Source organism: Bombus flavifrons, chromosome 4 (assembly GCF_040668555.2).
Source record: "Bombus flavifrons isolate JBK064 chromosome 4, iyBomFlav1_principal, whole genome shotgun sequence".
NCBI lineage: Eukaryota > Metazoa > Arthropoda > Insecta > Hymenoptera > Apidae > Bombus > Bombus flavifrons.
The window spans coordinates 18,301,335-18,319,724 of record NC_138445.1 but is presented as its reverse complement, the minus strand read 5'-3'; the positions used below and the strand labels follow the sequence as shown (position 1 = coordinate 18,319,724).

General features: G+C 42.3%; 1 long non-coding RNA gene across 7 annotated transcripts in view; it reads right to left on the bottom strand.

Annotated features, from left to right (window-relative positions):
* The window catches only part of LOC138179205 (uncharacterized), a 183,023-nt gene that overhangs the window by 23,649 nt on the left and 140,984 nt on the right, over window positions 1-18,390 (bottom strand). Inside the window, exon 4 of one of the 7 annotated variants that reach the window (XR_011172958.1) lies at window positions 909-4,367. The exons of 3 other annotated variants lie outside the window; for them this stretch is intronic. This is a non-coding gene — a long non-coding RNA (uncharacterized LOC138179205). Of the gene's footprint in view, window positions 1-908; window positions 4,368-5,824; window positions 7,558-12,916; window positions 13,238-18,390 lie in introns of those variants that run through there. 3 more of the 7 variants (XR_011172957.1, XR_011172960.1, XR_011172959.1) reach the window with 3 other exon arrangements.

Genomic DNA, 18,390 nt, shown 5'->3' with positions numbered 1-18,390 from the left:
GTAAGAGGGGCCATTACACGCGAATGCGTGAGGTAAAGAGGTTTACTACACCTGTGGCCTGTGGGCTTGGCCAGTGAGGTCGTTAGCGTGCGCGACGAAGAGGGCGATATAGAAAATCTCGCGTGGAAAGCTTTGGAACGGAGAAGGACAGCGGGTATCTGAAGAAGGCAGGGGAACATAAGGTTGACAATCCGGGGTCATGGCACGCTGGTCGTGCGATTGGTCGTCGGGAAATTCATAATATGTTTTTCACAGACGCGACGGACACAGACGCGAACGGAGGCTCCTTTCGAACTCCGTTCGGTCGAGGCTTGAAGCGGTTCGCCTGGACGTTTACGAGCGTTTGACCCTAAGTGTATGGCTGAGAGTAGGGGAGGCGGAAGACACGGAGAAAGGGAGAAGTCGCTCTCTTGCGGTCTCGCTAATTGGCTGCGTTGCACACGCATCGTCGTAAGAGGATACTCGAGTGGACGTGAACCCAATATCGCCGACGCGACATAACAAAAGGGTGTGCGCCAAATAAGATGGTGGTAAGCTTGTCACGGATACTCTACTCTGACTAATCATTGATAGCAATATCGATAATATATGTAATCGTGTACTTGTGGTTTTGGAGATGTTGGAGCGTGGAGTTATTGAGATCGATACGCGTTTTATTGTAATTTGGTAAGATTTCATGTACAGTTTTATCTCAAAATAAGCAACTGGTTTCTGGTTCGGAGTAAGCTACTCGTTATCTGCTTTTCTTTAGTTGAAGTTACCGACAGAATGAAAGATTGGAGAATGAATTTCGTGGAAAATTGTATTTTTATTGAGTTCCAGTTGTTTGTGCTGCGTTTGTGAGACAGAATGATTATTTTTTAGTATTATACTCTCGAGTTTATGAGAGTGTAGTTTCACGTTTACAGATATATGTGGTATTGTTACAATTGTTAACGCGATTTGGTGCATAAAGAGACAGAGTGCTGGATGTTCGTTTAAAGTTCGACAGTAACATAAACTTCGTATCTTTTTCGTTGGAACAGATAGCTTCTTACTCTTTACTGGATTAAAATAAGTTTTGAACTTTCGACTTTACGAGTTGGAGTTCTGAATATGGTTCGGTATATGCTTTTCTTTTACTACGTAGAACGATAAGGATTTGTCGGCGTTTGATCGAAATTTTATAATAAGCGATATTCTTTCATGGCGACAGAAAATTTTTGGTTTCTCCTTTTCATGTTTATCAAAGCTTGTAATAAATATTCTTAGAATTGACAATATAGTATTTTAGAAACGTGAAGCGCTACCGATCAATAGATAGCTGACCGAAATTTTCTAAAATATCATATCTTTCCATAAAAATAGAAAATTCGTGACTTCTCACTGAATCGAAGTGGATTGCAACTTTATGAATTTTAATTGGGCCTTAAAGTATCGTCGAAATTGTTAACGTAGTTTGATACGTACTGGATAGGAAGAACGGATAGAATGTTATTTAGTTTTGACAGGATAACGAATAGAGGCTAAGTACTAACTGGCTTTCCAGTCATTAGCCTTGCCAATATCTTTGATAAAGCGTGTCCTCGGAGCACGGGAGTTTGTAACAATGATCCGTAGGCTGTTGTGCAAGTACTCCATTTATTCTGAATGAAACTATGTACGCATACCATTAGCTTCGAACGGAACTCTAGAACTGAGGGATCGTTGATAATGATTCATTATAGATTAATACACTCTTTTTACAATGTTCTTACATTTTTCTTTTATTTATTTGACATTCACTCGGTTGCTTTGTTTCGGGAGAAGAATTCAGCTGTTCAGTGATTGCATGCGTTCAGTTTCGAAACCCTCGGTTTCGAAAAACGAGCGAATCGGGTAGCAATAATACGTCAAAACGCGATAATACGCGAGAATTAATGAAAAGAACTGGTTTCACCGAAATACCTTGTAAACCCATTATTCATGCTTACACGCTATGAAAATCAGTGGAACTAACGGCGGCCATATAATCGATGGTCACACCATTCTTCTTGTTTTATCGCTTTTAGTCGTGCGCAGCGGAATAATAAAATATTCAGGACTTTTTTTTGTCAAAATAATCTAGTTTAAAAACGTTGCCTTTCATACAGACAAACGCGGCACCAGTTTGCACGAGAAACTATCGTATGAATACATAAACTATTAACAATTCCGCTGTTAATTCTCGTCTTACAGTTGAATCCGAGATGGCGCTTATATATTATTTGACTGTTACGTAATAAATATCGTTTTTAAGACAGGTGTCAACGGGCGTAGTTCATTTTGTGACGACAATTTTTAACAGAGGAAAAAGTCACGTGCGTCGATACATTTTTGAGAGAAATAACTACTTGCTTTGAGAATATTATTAATCGGCGAAGAGAATAATGGTTTGAAGTCATCTGAACGATAGAATTATTGCGTATTTTATGATTTTAAAATCGCTGACACGAGGATTCTTCGAAGAGAGATATTTATTACGCAGCAATCTAATATAATAAGATAGAGTTACTTATAGCCATAGTCATAAATAGCCCAAAGTGAGTAAAATATTCACAAAATTACATAACATTATCTATATATAGAACATTCACCAAAACGTAATACGCAGTAATCGACTCGAATTTTTTTGAAAATCATAGATTAAACCACGAACGAGTATCACAGAATGTGACAATTATCCCAGGTTTCGATGATCCGTTCGAGCTGTGTCATCGAAACTTTCCTGATCGAAAGTTGCTGCGTAGGCGCGAGCCCGCTTTCGAGAAATCGCACGTACGATCATTAATAAAAGCCGCATCATCGCTAGGCTAGCCGTTGTCGTGACACTTGACAAATATCATCGTTTTTTTCTTTCTTCCTCGAGGGTATCACGGTCAATTACCGTGAAGAAATCGTACGGACGTCAATTCGGTCGTGGCCTCGTCGATTAATTAAAAGATTCGCCCCTTATCGATCGTGTTCGAACGTATTCGAATCCGGGCGAGACTCGAAGGAATTGTTCGAATAGATTCTCTACGCTATCTGTGGATTCTTGTAGCCTGAATCGTGGTCATTTATAATGGAGGAGAGGCTAACCACGATAAGGGAATTCTGCGGTAAACGATGCGCGGCGAGAATGCGTATTTTTCGGTGCCTCGACGCTTCATTATGCGCGGCGTGGCTGAAGAGGAACGGGGGATCGAAGCGGAATCCAATTCCGTGGGAAGAACGTTCGCAGAGTGAAGAAGGAAATTCGTTATCCAATTACGCCGCTCGAGTCATCTTTTCGATCGCGTTGCTTTTCTATCTCGACGTCGATTTTCTGGTAATCGAATGGATATAAAAAGAAGAAAGAGGATACGAAGAAGAGGGACTGAGTGCCCTGTGATTAATTCGTCGGTATGTTGAATTAGGCATTGCAGGATGCTTCGATTTAAGCTGTCAATTTAATCGGTGCTCGGAAAGAGAGAAATTGCGCGTCGTACATCAAAATTTTATTCCGTGGACAGCAGCGGGACAGCTGTTTTAAATGGTTTCGCGACGGTGATCTCGAGTGAAGAGAAATTTTATGCCGATTAAATGGATCAGGATTCGGCTGAGATTAATATGACAGTTGGAGGAAGGTATCTTTGGCTTCCAAAGTTCCAACGGTTCGTTCATGGTTTACGCGTCATAAACCTTGCAATTATACATCCGTGTCTCGATCAATCTACTTCAAATTGAAGCTAATGGATCGTTCCATCTAAAATCCTCCGAGACTATTTGAGACTACTCGAACCCGATCAAATATTAATCGAACGGTAAATGCGGATGGAAACGTGTCGTCCAGGGAACGCGACCATTAATAAAAGCGGTTGGGTTATCCACGATAAGGACCCTCCCGCGTGCCGCAGTACCAAGCCGTTAAGGATCCGTAGTCCTCGCGGCGGGAATGCCATGGCACGTCCTTTCGCGCGGACTAAGGTAACTTATTCTCTGTCTTTGTGGGCGCCCTTTTTGCGCGCTCGCTCCGCGCGCCGGATAGGGTTAAGTGGGTGCGACCCCAGGACGCTAAATAATATCGAGCTGTGCCATCTACCGAGCACGTAGCGCGCCATCTTGAAATATTACGCCGGCCGCTTTATTATTCGTTTATGCGCGACTCTGCCCGCCTCACACCGCACCGTTCCGTTCCGCCGCTCGCCGATCATTATGTGTTCACATGGTGAATCCTCTACCTTGAGTACAGCTTCGATCGCGATACTTTCCAGGAGCAGGAAGACGGCACCTTTTTTCAATGAACGCGATGTCATAAATCTGTATTCGTCGGACAACCCACCTGCGTGAAATACTGAACACTACGGCAACGTTTACGTGACTTCGAGCTGGTTGAGGCTTCTTCAAGCCTGGTCAAATCAAAGTCGACGGTTTGAACCAGATATACGTTAAATGAGAATTTTCGAACTTTTCGGGGTGAATTTTTGATGTTCACGTTGAATGCGTCGTAATTTCCATAGAACATTTTTATGTCCATATTCTATTTGTAATCTCTTCATTCGTGGATCGTCATTCCTTAAACGTTTTTAGATATTAATCTAGAACTATAATCATGTTCTCATAAAGTAAATTGATAAAGTAAAGATACTCGATTTATATGAATTTAACGAGCAACAAGCAATTTATGTAACTGAAACGTACGTAATAGAAGCTAACGTTCGAATAAGTGGCTTTAATCAACGCTAGTTTAATTGATCATATAGAAGAAATTCTACTGAGATATAATTTAAGAGTAGATTAATAAAAGAAATAATCAGTGATAACCAAGTTCGTCACCGATAATAACTGAAATGATTCTAAATATATCGCCAGCGGAAATAAATTTTCAGAAAATGTCGAAACGCTCGAAAGCACCGTTCTAGTTCGACGTCAGCGGTAAAGGATTTCAAGGAAGTGAACCTGTTCGAATTTTAAAGAGGAGCACCATACCGGGTTTCCGAGAGCGTGGTTATAAAACAACATTGACAAGACCGAAGGCAGCCTTGGAACTTGAGATCCTTCGGCCGGCAGAATTCGAGAGCAAACATGGGCGCGATCCGGCGACCGTTTTCGACATCACGACACGAAAAGCACTCCGCATTCACGTTCCTCCCCTCGTCCCGTCTCTTCTCCTCGCCAGTCTCGTTAGTATATATGCTCGTACACTCGAGATTGACATTTGAATTTCAATGAGCCGCACGGTCTTCACCGGGAGTTCTCCACTTTCGAAACGACCGAGCTGAAGCGTCCACGGATACGGGCACGGGCAGCGGCCATTAGTCGCGTCTGTCTCTCGTGAATTTTAGATGAAACGAAAACTGCTGGTAACACAGAACCCGATTCCGTGGAAACGGATATTTGTCGTTCGACCGGCAGATCGGACAGGTGGGGCGGTGCTATCCTGGAACGACGGTGTTAATCGCGCTAAACGGATCGACCGCCGCAGCTGCGTCCCTTTTATTATTTCTTTTCCTCCTTTTTCGGTGACCAAATTCTAGTTTTTTCTCTGATTCACTTCTCGAGTTCAGCAGGCCTCTCCGGTAATTTTTTGGAAGCTTTCCAGGTCAGTTCTTACTGTGTGTCGATGTTAAGATAGCTACTATAATATAAATAGATTATTTTAGGAATTTTAATTTTAAGACAAACCGAAGGGGAAGAAATGGCAAATAACGTAATGATTTACGAACTAATTGAGCGATTGAGTCGAGGCAGTTGAGCCATTCAAAGACAAAGCTGAGCAACTCCCTTTTCCAAAAGTTTCCTACTTTCAGCACCAAAACGCACGACTAATGTATTACTTCTGGCGAATCACCTACTAAATTCACCTACTAAACCGAAGAAAATAAAGACAATTCGTCAACACCGTTTTAATCCTCCAAATATTTCCGCAACCACTTATTCTCTCTTCGTCTTCTCTTTTTAGATTATCAAACTCTCAACCTACCCGACTATTCCCGTATCATTTTCTTATCATCAAACGTAAAAACCACGTGTTCACACGGAAGATTAAAGATCGGCAGAAGTAGGGATAAGCTCGTTTCGCTTGCCTTCAAGTTGTCGCGGCTGCTCGAGGCCAGACGTTCGAAGGATCCAAATCCGGTGACGCGGCCGTGCAAACGACGAATCCTGGATTACGGTGCTTGTATACGTTTACCTAAATGGCGGGCAATTAGAAAGACGGTAATGAAAGTGTCAGTCGAATAGCGCGTTTCGCCGCTTCACCAATAAACCGCTTGCTTTACGGTCCGTGGACTCAGGGACTCGAGCTTCTCATCTAAATTTCCCACAGTCGGCATTAAATTCGTGCTGGGGCGCGCGTCTGCCCCTTCGTATATGTCCACCACCGCTCGACTAAACTGGATACTTATTAATTAAGGATAATTGCCGGAATTTACGATATCGTTCGGCTTTCGCGGACATTCGCATGCTGCTTCGCCGATTCGCTTTTTGGTAAGCTCCTACGTGCGTGCCGATTGGTTATTTTTATCGATAAGTTCCTTACCTCGTACTTGGAACTGGTTCTTCGATTTGGTCTTTTGAATGGTCCTTTCATATCTTTTGCAAGTGCAGAGATTAGGATATTGTTAAGTGTAATTGGTCGCAGTTAATCACTTTTAGAGTAAAGTAGACTCGTGACAAGCAGATGAAACTTGAATTTCTTCGAGAGTAACCATATCAAAATAACTATCCCTTGACCCTTTACTAAAATTGCTATATCCTTATAAAGTAACAAACACGTAGATATTATCACAATTATTACCTGTATTTTACATAATTTCTACTCAACAAAAGTCCTATTTGAAACGCATTCAGCATTTGGATGCTTCCCTATGATAATAAAATGATTAAATAATTCCTTTAATTTCTACTTTGCCTGTCCCATAATCTCCCCTATACTCTGTTCCCTTAATCCACACCAACCATATCGTCTAATGAGAATCATCCACCGACAGTTGGCGCGAAATTCACCGAGATTTCGCGTTCGAAGACCGTAGTTCAATCCTGACGCGATAAAATCGACGTCGAGATGCCTCCGCGCCCTGTTTCGTCCTGAAAGGCGAAGAAGCGCGGGCGCGAACGGCTGTTATCGTGAATTGAGCGCGTTCCGCGGCCGTATAAGCAGCCCTGGTACACCTGTAACTCCTCTTCTTTATCTCTTCCCTGGCCTCTTGCTCGCTCTTCAAGGGTATCAGTTGCTGATCGATTCAACCTGTGGGTGGTCTCGGGCCACGGATACGTGTTGTAACCCTACTCTGTCCGAACGCTACCCGGTGTCCCACTGGTTACTCCGTTAATTCGCCAAGGTCTTCGACAGCAAGATGGTGGAACGCAGATCGATCCGGTCACCGTGTGCAGTACCTTCGCGCTTCTTGGTGTCACGCGTTTTACGGCATCGTTCCTTACCGTCAACTACCCGTCCAGCGGCAGTTGGCACGAGAAAAATCATCATCACGGATTTAGTCGATGGTGCTCCATATAATTGTGAATAAATCTCTTCCAATTGATTCCTTTTCTCGCTATGTTCGATAGAGTTTCTGTAACAAACTTTTTGGTAGATTTCTGTGGGAATTTTAATTTTTTATTGTTTATGTTGCTGCCGTGAGAGTGTAATCTTTGGGAATTTTTAAGTTGCAAATTGACTGAAGAGAATATAAACATATATAATTATTATTGTTGTTATTATTATCTATTATAAATTTTCACAAGATTAGTAAATGCGTATTTCCTGATCGAAATTGTAAATATTTTTATGCACAAATAATTATTTATTCACAATATACCAGAAATCTTTATCGAACGATTATACTGAGTTCAAAGAACCCTAATTTCGAAGGCAAAACAAGCAAAATAGAAAATTTATAGTTCCAGAGGAAGAAATTGCATCGAGGAATGCATTACGAATACGAAGTGTTATTAGAGATCCTAACGTCTATTATAAAACGCGTAATGCATCTCCTCGTTTAAGTAGAATCGGTAAGAGTATCGCGTATCAGTATTACTCGCATGTTCTTTCTAAGACTGATGGTAAATAATATCGTTTCGAAATGATCGATTATAGTTTCAAAAAGAGGCTTGCTACAAATTTTCACCCGGTACATGACCCAGGCAGCGAAGTGGCTTCAGACGGGGGCGTAAAAGACCGGGAAACAAATGAGATACAAGGGTGGTAAGTTACACTCTTATATATAGGATCAGGCTGCTCTAATATTCGTCAGAGGCTCTCTGTTCGTCTAATTGAAATTTTTTATTCGATTAAATTAAACGTGTCGTATCATGGCAATAAATATGATTGAAATAATGTCTCGAATTTTCCATATCAACTAACAATTGCTAAAACCAGCAACCACTACATTCAGAAAATTTATCTCCCTTCACCAAAGATTAATTTCAAGATTGCCTCCAATCAAATAAATCAATCACTACTTAACTACAATGTACGTATAACTACGTTTGAACTTCAACCAGCGTAATAATTTCTCCACGCGTCTCGTATAAACACCCTACATCCAATGAAACTGCATTTTAAAATTGTCGATCGACATTTCATTTTCCTTATCTCGGATATGCAGGAATTGTTGCGTGGCAACAAAGACGAGAGAATAATTTACGCGGCGACTCGCAGGATCTGAAGTATCGGCGGATGAAAGCACGTCGGATACTCTAAGCGAACGATATAAATTAAGGTTCAGGCACGGCGGTTACTCACCTGGTGCATTATGGATTGCCGTTACCCAGAAGATATAGTCTCGCCTTTATCGGGCTTAGATCACTCGCAATACTCCGCCGTGGCGTATGCAGTTCATTAATCCGTATTTGCGATAGGCGTGTCGTGCGTGCAAATCGCTGCTCGCCTCGCTCGTTTGAGCTCTCACTTTCCGCTCGCGTTCCGCCGCAGAACCCCGAGAGACCCCTTCGAACGCAATTAGCGCTGTCAGATCTGAATCTGTCATTTTCACTTGGACGTTTTAATATTTTCCCGTTACGCTCGATGACGGATCGATCCGCGAGGGCTATCATTATTCATAGGAAAGCCTCGACGTTACAATACATTTGGATCATGCGTACAAATGATCGTCGATGTACACTACCGATCAATAGTTCTGAGCGTGTCAAGATTACAGAACAAAATAATCATTTCCTTGAGCAAATAAACATTTTATTCGCAACGTTATTCTCTTGCGATGTCGAAGTTGTAGTTGATTGTCAGACTATGAATTTTTATGCGTATATGGGAAATTGAACGATGCAAAAGTGTATAAAATACACATAATATAAAATGTACAGGATGTCAGTACTTTGACGGATGAAACGAATCTCTGCTCAGGTTTCATTTTTTCAATTGTGTTAACTGTTCGTTGTTAATCATTTTTATCGCACAGCGGTTTGATGCAAGTTATATTTGCGCTAAAGAAATTCAATGATAGATCGTTTTTTGAAATTTACACTTGCGAAATGGAAAAATCTACGATTATGGAATTATTTGCGCATGTTAGGGACGCAGCGTGCTCTCGATAGAGCCTACGAGCAATTTATTTTCGTTGTACGACAGATAATTAATGCGTTTGATGACTTTAAACGAGCGCGAGAAGATTGTATGTACATATCGGGTTAAGTCGAAGATAGATCGTAGAGTTTGATGGATTAAACAGAAACATCGACTGATTTCTAAATTGCCGGCCTATGTTTCTACTATCTTAATCTATTAATTGCATATATATATTTCCATGACTTTTCTCAAGGAAGCTCGATAATCACGGTTCCATTAATCAATCTTCCTGGTAACGCTCTATCTATATTCTTCCTTCCTCGTGCGACTCTTCGATTTTCTAACCGAAGGTTTTATTAAAAGAATTCATTAATTAACCTTCTTGATTAAGTTGTAGTTTAAATTCACCTCAAATTTCATAATTATTTATGCTATGTCCTTCACATAAATTATTCATTCATGAGAAGTTAAACAAAAATTACACAGCCGAGTAATAAAATTAGCAAATTTAAGAAGCGCGATCTTGATCGATTTAACTACAGAGAAGTTTACATAAAAATTAGACATCAACGCCAGAAATAGCCTCTATTTTTCGCGTGGGCCTTCCGTCAACCGGCTACTGCGACGTCGACAACGATGACACACGAATGAGATACGATGCGGGTACTATGCCGCGACACGGCCATAATCTACCTCACGTTATGAATCCTTGCGCGAACGTGGCGATACGTACCGGATGTATAAGCGCGTCGATACGCGTATGCGACGTCCACGGGGGTGGTCTACACTCGTGGCGATGAAAAACCAGCTGTTAATCAGGTTCCTACGTTGTACACGATGCCGGCGGCGTTATTCGCGTCCTCTTTCGTTATACATCAATACACGGATAAAGGCATGCGCTAGGCTGTTAGGTTCTACGCGTGGCTACCCGACTGCGGTTGTCAGCCAGCGTCACGTCGTTATCGAATTTCGACGAACGGCCAACTAAACGGCTTCCTGGAGTCGTCGAGGAATGTTTGCCGGATACTTGGACTCGCGAAAGTTAAGCGATCTAAGATGAATATTTGTAGGTGAAAGAAACGATCCAATACACGTTGGTCGTGTTTGGTCATTTTGTTTTGTAAAAATAATTCATTACAGGGTTAGATACTAAATAATGATTTTTAAAGATATTTACGATTAAAGTTTCGTTACCGCTGTGTAATTATTGCAGCGAATGAAAGTAAATATAGCAGTGCTGCTTGAAAACTGATGATAAATTTGATCGAAAGTGTTTCGATGAAAGAGTATCTGACAATGATAGTTGCTAAAACCTAAATGACAATTATTCTAAATACATAACAATATAAATTTTATCGAGCAGGTTTAGTAAACTCGTTAGATTTAGGATAAGGTTTACACGCGAGGTCATGCACGCGCGCCACTTAAAACGCAGATACCAGGTGTTCAATTGGAACGAGCAATCATCTCGGGCAGGATGCAACATATGGATAACACTGCAGCTGTGGAACTAAAATAAAAGGCATACGCGTTGCTATACTTTGTAACTATCTGCTATTTCCTATTCACCCGTGCGCGTCATTTGACAGTCATTTATACGAGACCATGAAACCACATTCTCACAGGCACAGCTTAATAAAATCATATATAACCAGCGTTTGAATAGAACGAATTATATTGTCTCAATCTGAAACTCATCGTTCGACGACGACAAAGATAACGGTGTATGAGATCCTTCGTGATACCACAGAAACGTTTGTTTCCAATCACGCCCGATCTCACGCTGACAGGTCGCGTCAACGACTAACCGAAACCTTTCACTACCCTTCCATTCGACTAGGTGACTTCAATGAAATCCCGTTGATAGCTGAAACTGGCGTTTCGAATGCAATTAGCGTTCGAAGAAGCGCGACACATAGAACCAGCCTCTTCACCGTCTTCACTCGCGCGGAACACGAAAAACGGGCATGCTACGATCGAACCAGCTGTCCAAGTTCCATCGAACGAAGCTTGACCCATCCAGCTCGAACTCTTACTTAGTACCGAGCCTTCTCGGCGCACGTTCGTCAATTTCCACGAGGAACGTCCTCTGACGCTGGAATAATGGAGAACGTTCCATCGAGCGTTCGAGCACGAACGCGCCTAATCATACAAGCCAAGTCGCAGACGGTCGTTCCCGATGCGTGTACTCGTGGTTTCATGTGGCTCGAGCAGTGTACACTCAATACACCGTGCGCTCTAACGGTGAAAACGTTGGAGAAGGATTTCACGCGCGGCGGCTCTCTGGCAGAAATCTTAATTCTCGGAAGAGTAAAACGACCCGGTCGCAGCCGATAGAAAGGCGCAACGACGTTGAGAAGGGGACCTCGGCGAGGATTCATACAAGAGGGATACTCGCAACGCCCGTTGGTTATACGAGGATAATACAGACAAATCGTAATCCCGCAGGCACGGAACGAGTGCCGATTAATTTCGAGATGAGCCCTGTCAAAATACAGGCACGCCGTTAGGGCCGATGCTCCCACGTACACCGCGGCTAATCTTGACTAATAACTGTCGCACACCGTGCGAGCAATAGGGAAAAGTGATAGGGAACCTGTTGAACTCCCGGTACCCAGGAGGAGAGCCACGAGACCGCCGTGTCCTCGTGTTCCAGTCACAATCGTTTCTCCGTGTATAGGTTATGTTTATGGCACGGCTCCTGCTCCCGTCTCACGGCCATAGATACGTCTATAGATCAGAGATTACCAGGACGAACCAATCGCCTTTTCTGTTTCGAAGTTCATCGGGAACGCGTCTGCCTTGTTGTGCTCTTGCTCGCTCTTCTAGTCGATCGATCGATGGATCGGTTTCTCGCGCGTCCTGACGATCAGCCGGCCATTACGATAATCGTGTGACGCTGTCACGGAATTGGTAACGTGGGAATCTTTCACGAGATCACGCTGGAACTTGAATTTCGTTCGCGGTTATTTCCGGTTCGAAGAATTTATTCGACCGGCAGATTTTTATTTTTGCAATGGGAGAAACTTGTTCGTGACGTAGATGGTTTTATAATTCTTCAGGTGTATACACTATCGGCCAAAAGTTTGGAATCCGTAGTCAATGCGTTGAGCAAAGGCCAGGTTACAATTAGAATTACAGGTTAGAATTAGAATCTTGGTATCTTGGCGAATTTATTCTTGATAGACAAGAATCTATAAAAACAGCCGAAATGTTGATATTTGTAGTTCCGATACTCGATTAACAAAAGAATTAGAATTCTGGTACTGTATGAAACTTTTTAGGCAAAAGTCCGACGAAACAAACGAAATCGCTATTGACAGTTACAATATTAATTTCCAGTAAATGATATAATCGGGAAAGTGAGTCTAAATTTTTGGTCCGTAGTGTACATATTTAAACGCATAAACGACGCTCGAGATACTAATACCCTTTTCATCTTTCAATTACGTGTGTTTAATTAGTAAGCAACACAACTTTCATAAAGGTTTATGTAAAGCAACTAGAGCTGTTTTCTGTGGCCGTTAGTTACAGATCATGGAATCCCAGATGGTTGATCCTCGAAAGGCGAATAGCCCTAGTCCATGAGAATCTGTCCTTCCACGACGTGGGTTGATCTCTAGAAGAGTAGGACTATCGCCGTGTAAAATGTCGTCTCCCTGGTAATTCCGTGAGTGGCGTATCGCTACCGGTTTGAGCGGATCGTTAGAAAACAAGCTTCTCCGGCAACGTTTTCATTAGGCATCCTTCCACCTACGGATTAGAAATCGTTCGAGGAACGACCAGTACGAACAGGGATGGGATGCGCAATAGATCCACTTGCATGCTCGTAAACAACATTTTGTTTAGCGGTGAACTTATCGATGAATTATCGGTGGATAAAGGTCCGAACGTAAGAACTGGCGTGACCGAAAGGTTTGTGTGCACGTTTAATTACCCGGAGCGCTTGAAGTTTTTATTGCACGACGTTATATACTCCATCGCGATGCACGCGATCGCCGCGGGATTTCGCGGGCAAAATACCGCGAGATACTCTAAGCAAACTTACACAGCTTCGACAATCATCGTTACTCGCTTCTTTATCCCTCGCATGGCTCGTTGAAAATGCCCTTCTACGAACAAGTATTTTACAGTCGACTACATTTTTTGCTTATCGTGATTTCTTGGTTGCGAGCAAGTTATTAGTAGAATGTTAATCCAGACGTGGTCGTTACTCTTCCAGGATGATTGTAACATTTCTGACAATATTCTTTGCATTATTCGATATGTTTGTAAGAGGATGGTCATTCTTTCGAAATATAGTAAACGGTGCGATGCAAGAATCTAATCGATTTATACTTACTTCGAATTACAGATAAAAGAAAACTGATCTAACGAAAAGCTGATATAAATTGGATTTCGATAATATTGGATTGGAGAGTATTTTGATCTTGCTTTTTTCCAATTAACGTCGATTCTCGATATTCTGCGATGGAAACAATTTCAGAATTGCATATTATAGTTATTTTAAGAAATTAAGAACTACGTATCATAATTATTTTTCGTGTAAGGTTCATTTGCGATCTCCTACATTTTAACAATTTAAAAATCGTGTAGCAGAGTTATGACAAATTTATATCTATCATCTGCTACTAAAAAAATGGAATAGACAGTTACTACGTGCAACAACGTAAATCAGTCTCACTGGCGTAAAAAGCTAATACACTTATCCGTTACCGCAGGATCGTTTTAGTATATCGACAACGTTTCTCGCCCTTCGCGTTCATCCGCGACGAGCACCGGGCTCGTGCATCATCGGGGCGGCAGGATCGTTCGGAGGTGTAATCAACGCTAACTACCGCGTTCCCTCGAAAACCATGACGCGATGCTGTTACGTGATCGTCGTTTGTCTCTGATACTCGACTGAGAACGAGCCGTGTTCCCTGCACGTACGCGTCGAAATGCATGCAACAACAAAGTAAAGACGAGGAGATGCAACACTAACGTGTATCTGGATCGAGATCGAGCCGATGGGCAGGCCGTAACTTGCCAACAAATTGAGTTCAATGATGATTCGATCGACGTATCGATCCAATATGCCTGCAATTTGCGAAAGAAATCGAGGCAACGACGATGCATCCGTGGCGAGTCACGCGCTCGTTACACACACCGCGATGTAGGTGCTTTTATATCAGAGTTCACCACTCGAGGCTACCAACGTGGCAATCCAGATTCCCCTTCGTCGGATTATCGCGTCGAGGGAACGCGAGTGTAACTCGAATTTGTGGCACGTGAGAACGCCATGAACTTCGTGAACGCTACGAGAAAAACGCCCTGTTCACGCAACTAGGAACGTCTTTGAACCGTTTTGCAGGATCGTTCGCGCGTCAGCCGATAGCTTTAATCGATCGCCGCAGTGATCGCGGGCTAACCATCGATTAAATCGCGATCGAACGAATAATCGCCGTTATCTTTAGAATAGATCCGAGGCTGCTGCGATCGCCAGGGCCGCTGCTCGATCCTGCGGATAGTTTTGCGATCGGCGGGGACACGTTTTATAGGCTCGATCGAGATCACGATCTCCCATATATTTTTCCCACCTTCCTACCCTACTCACTCGCTCGAGAACGAGCAGAGAAAGGATCCGTGGAGAGATCCGCGAAGGTGAAACGAAGAAAGCAAGAGGAAGAGAGAGGGAGAAGGAGCAAGTGGCGACTGGCAAGAGAGGAGGACAACGACGAGCCAAGGGAGAGTCTCATCGGCCACTTCCCATGTTAATATCCGGTTATGCGTAAGGTATGGAGGCGTACGGCCAGTTTGCATGGAAACTAAGGCATTACCGTGCTGGACCACCGGCGTCGAACCACTCGTCGAACGGCCCTGTTTGCCGACACCTCGGAGGACGACTCTCCAAGGAGGATCCCCTACTACTCCCTTTCTCGCTTCGTCCTCTTATCGCCGCCCTCCTTTTCTCTTTCCCTCTTTCTCTCTCCTTCTCTCCCTCTTTCTCTCTTTCTCTCTCTCACTCTCTCTCTCTCTCTCTCGCTCTCTTACTCTCCATGCCGCTTTCATGGAGCCACGATTCCGATTCCAGACGTTCCCTCTCGCGTACCCGGCGAAGGATCTTCAGATTACGGGCAACGAGTATCAACGGCGGATCAGCGAGGTTTTATCGGTGGGACAGGGCCGGGCTGCTCGACCCCGACGAACCCCTTTCTCGACCAACAACCTATTCGCTCGCGTTCGATAGATATTTTCGTTCATTTCGAAACAGTTCTCTCTTTTCTCTTATTCTAAAGATCGCTTTCTGACGATCGAATCGAATTTCGTTTCAGAGAGGGAATTTCGGTAGTTCTTTTTCTTTTTTTTTTTTTATTCAGATCGAAGAAAGGGGAGGGAAGATCGTTTCGGAACCAGATTTGTTGTATCACATGGAAATATGGAATCGTTAGAAACCTGTTCGGATAGTAACCGTTTCGACGAGAGAGTAGGGAGAATATCAGCGGTTACGATTGCTCTGGAGTTTTAGATCGTTGTTTTCTCGTGGCGGCAAAATGAAAGGAAATTTTTGGAGCGGCCTCGATCGTTTATACGGGGTGTAGATTAGACGTGGACCGTAGATTAGCGGCTTAGACCCTTCCATGAATTTTATTCTTATGTTACTCACAGATACACTTTTCTGCTTTCGATTTTTCTTATTTTTCATAGTTCGACTTTAATGGTACATACATATAGTGCAATGTGTTTTCTCTCTTTCACATTGTTGTTAGACACGAATGATACGAGTTCAAGAATCGCGTTGCTAGAACGATTAATTATATCTATGGTATCGCAGCTTGCCCAATTACGGAGAAAATTATCTGTTAAATAAGCAACTTGTAACGATTTTACATCGCGTTCATTATGCTTTGCCTAGGAGAGGTCAGTACGTTACTAGATCTTTTGGTAGTCTTTTTGCATGGAATTAAGATGTAATTCTGTTTACGTCATTTAGACGATTCAAGAAGAAGAAACAATTTTTAAACTAGTCCAGATATGTTACTGTATAATCTTGGTCTTTAAATGCTAGAGCGATGTCAGGGAGTAAAGATAGCCGAAAACTACCTTCCCTTAACCTACCTGTAAACCTTACTGTACTATTTCAAAATTAACGAAGAATAATAACTAGAAATTCAGGAATAGTCTGCGGCCGTTTATGTATTATAGAATATTCAAAATAAACTACTCGCTACACTATCCAGAAGTTGAAACAATTTTACTTACGCTCGTGAAAATATAAAATTAACATCCACAGCCTATTCAAACGATACTCCGAATGGTGTTAGTCTATTCATCAATATCTATCAAGTTTCTTTCGAACGCCGTCATGTACGAACACGTGTAAGCTTTCAATGGTGCAAGAGAAAAGCCAGTTCACCTGTCGACCACGTTGTGTTCGCTACGGCCCTGTCTCCGTGACACCTATGCCCCGTCCGTTCGGATCTAAAAGTCCTCGGCGCCCACACTCGGGTTCCTAGGCTTAAAGAGGTTCAAAGTTCCCTCCGTGGTCGTTTACGCCTTATTTATTCTCGTAATTTACTCCCACGCGGCCCTTACACGCCGGCAATTTATTTTACGACGATCATATCTGGAAGTGGCTGGCAGAGTGCCGCCCGGTCCACCATACACAACTCTCTCTGACTCTCTTCGTGTGTACCACGAGTTCACACTCCTTTCCAGAGCATTGCTTAAAACGGCACGTCGAGGGCAGAACGACTTAGATACGGGAAATTTTAGTATCCGTTTAATAACGGCTTTACTCGGTGAAGATGCAGTACGTTGGTTTATGCGTGTTGCCCATAGACGTGGGCATTCGAAGCTCAGTTACAAAGTGATTCGAAATTTCCAATATCGTAAAAATTCGAATTATATACTTCGAACACGAGTTCACACTTAAAATTCTGAAAAATTTTTGGCCGGTCTTAGATCTTCACTCTCGATGAATTTTCAATTTTTAAAGATACGATAAATCTTGAAAATTTAGACCCTCGGAAAGATTTGATAGGTTTTGAATGTCTTTGAACGTACAAGTTGAGTATCTGTTCAATCACACGTATGTAAGTACATATTCGGAGCGACTCGAAGTGTTTCAGATTACATGTTGCGTTTCTTTGCTATATATATCTGTTGCAAGTTATTCGTGAAAATTCCAAGTCAAAGATACAATCTTTTAAAAAAGGAAAAATATCGGAACATGCCCAATGTTTGGTTTTTCCCATCGTCTATCTTATATCCAGAGGTAATTGCACGTTCTTAATTAATTTTGATCTTTTAGAGTCGTACAGCTTATATCGCGAAACTACACGGTTTATGCTTTCATTTTCGAGATTACGCTTATATTTTGGTTTATTCATAATTTTCGATGAGAGCTCTTACTCTCGTGATATCGTAGCCCGTAATATTATAATGAGAATGCATTTAAGATCGTAAGAAAGCGAAAAGCGTGTTAAATAGCGGATGAATTTCGTTAAGGGTAGAAATATTTATTATCTTTATAGCTGATCTTTCTCTTAATGATGTCTCACGAAGCAAGTTTTTATGTCACCAGTCGGTACTCCAGGATGCAATTTAATAGATTTTTTGCATGAAATATGCACGTGCTCGCGGACAGTTATCTCTTATATGTACGTAATAACAGAAGCAACAGCGGAGTAAATCAGGGTGTATCATCCTCCGTCGCGACATTGTTTATGGAACATCATCGACGAGAAAATTGTCGTGGTAAGAGCTGCAACGACGTTTCGCGATTCTTATTTGTGAATTTCTTTATGACGTTTAAACGTCCCTGGTCTACAGAGCCTCGAAAATGTCACGTAGGTAAATTTTTTCATATCGCTTATTAATGAGATTAACACGAAAACAAGAAATTACTGCATTAAGGAAAAAAA